This window comes from Cyprinodon variegatus, unplaced genomic scaffold (genome assembly GCF_000732505.1).
Source record: "Cyprinodon variegatus isolate N-32 unplaced genomic scaffold, C_variegatus-1.0 Scaffold259, whole genome shotgun sequence".
Lineage (NCBI taxonomy): Eukaryota > Metazoa > Chordata > Actinopteri > Cyprinodontiformes > Cyprinodontidae > Cyprinodon > Cyprinodon variegatus.
Window position 1 is genome coordinate 1,007,515 of NW_015150712.1, and position 1,871 is coordinate 1,009,385.

The following is a 1,871-nucleotide window of genomic DNA, read 5'->3' on the forward strand; positions in this document are numbered from 1 at the left end:
TAAACATATACCGAACCGAACCGAAAACCATGACAACGAAACCGTGAACCGAACCGTGGATTTTGTGAACCGTTCCACCCCTAATTCCAACCCATGACTTTTAGCTACCGCTGTTAAACCAGGAATTTTAAGATTATTTCCATCTATGCATCAAGTCATGTGTTTTTAGAATAACGATGGGATGCATTTCATTAACATCAATAATATTAAGCTCTGATAAGATTCAGTCAAGGGGAAAATCATCCCATTTCACACTCTAGTGAATCTCTACAGACATAAAAAAATCAGAAAAACGTGTGAGAAAATTATTTTTAGAAATGCAAAAGCTTTCCCATTTAGACCAAGGCTATATCATACGAACCTCTAGCTGGGGGCATGATATCCAAACATATAAAGTTAACTAAATATAATGTGAATCTTTAACACAAGAATCTGTGTTACTGATTATTAGACAATCTATTTTTATTCTTTGGCTTTTAACACTACATGAGAGTCTCTGTTTTTGTGGTTTGCTTCATTTTTTTTTTATTTGGTTTTATTTGTTTTAATTAATTCATTTCATTATATTTGTTTTATTTTTTTAAACTTCTATTCTATACAATTTTAATTTAACCTAATACGTACAGCACGTTGTGACAGCCGTGTTTGTTTTAAGGGGCTTTATAAATAAAGCTGAGTTGCCATAAAACTGTTTTTTCTTTAACAGAAAAGCAATTATTTTTACATTTTAATTAGAACATACGAATTCCAACAATTGTAATGCGATCTGTACCATTTTTTTTACTGTTTTCCCAGACAGTTAGTTGTTATACGTGAGGAAAACGTGTATAGAAGCTTCTAAAGCTTAGAAGTAAGTGGATCATGTTGCAGGAATCTGCTTCCTAGAGAACAATATGAAGACAGGAGTCAGAATATAGATATTATATGAACTGTTGTTAGAGATAAACTCATGAAATCTTAAGATCCATTAAGTCTACATTAAAAAAAGAATTTCAACTATAAAGACTCTTTAAGCCACTGAAATTAAGGATGCTTGTTTGAGAAGGGGGAGGGTTTTTGCACCAGCTGGTCTCTGTCACTCAGAGAAGTAGGTCACGTCAGTTGGTTAGTTAACCCCAGCAGGTTTAACAGTGCTGAGGTCAGGCACCCATCCCCACTCTTGTCGAAGCCCCCCCGCCCCCCACGTACCCCTGGTTTTATCTCTTCACACCTCTCTCCTCTCAGCAGCGCTGACACATTAGCAGGCGTGTTGGAGAGCCTTACTGTCAGCAGGAATCTATCACATGCTATTAGCCGCGCTCCAGTGGCCAGGCAGGTGGATTCATCCCAATAAAAAAGCCTTTCCTCTTTGGGGTTCAGTGCTATAACTTAGAAATGAAAACTGACCTACATGCAAAACCATATGAGTGGCAACAAACTATTATCCTAACTACAGTATGTCATCACTACAATAAAGCAAGGCGGAGGCACTGTCATGCTGTGGGAATGTTTTTCCTCAGTGAGGACAGAAGGAACGGTCAAAGTTGATATTTGGAAATAGATTAAGGGTAATGCTGGAAGGGAAATACTTGAAACTGGAGCAGAGGTTCGACTTCCAGGAGAACAGCAACCCTACACACTATACAGTTTACAGATTATTTTTGTTTTATTGATTTCATAAGAAAAAAACAATAAAGAAAGGTTGACTGTTTTAATTCACCATATTTTGGTTTCCTGGTAGTGGCTGCTGGCCAATAGAGGGCGCTAGGGTGCAGCCCCACTCACCCAATGACATTGATTAAGACATAAAAATAAAAAAAAATAAGAATTAAATGCTGCCTTGCAGCTAGAAGGTGCCGGGTTCAATTCCCAGCCAGGGGTCTTTCTCTATG

The 1,871-nt window shown here is 37.6% G+C and overlaps 1 protein-coding gene across 1 annotated transcript in view; it reads right to left on the reverse strand.

Moving 5' to 3' along the window:
• LOC107089636 (CD82 antigen-like) overlaps positions 1-1,871 on the reverse strand; it is a gene marked incomplete at its 5' end in the record, with an annotated part of 17,196 nt that overhangs the window by 13,231 nt on the left and 2,094 nt on the right. The gene's annotated exons all lie outside the window — the stretch shown is intronic.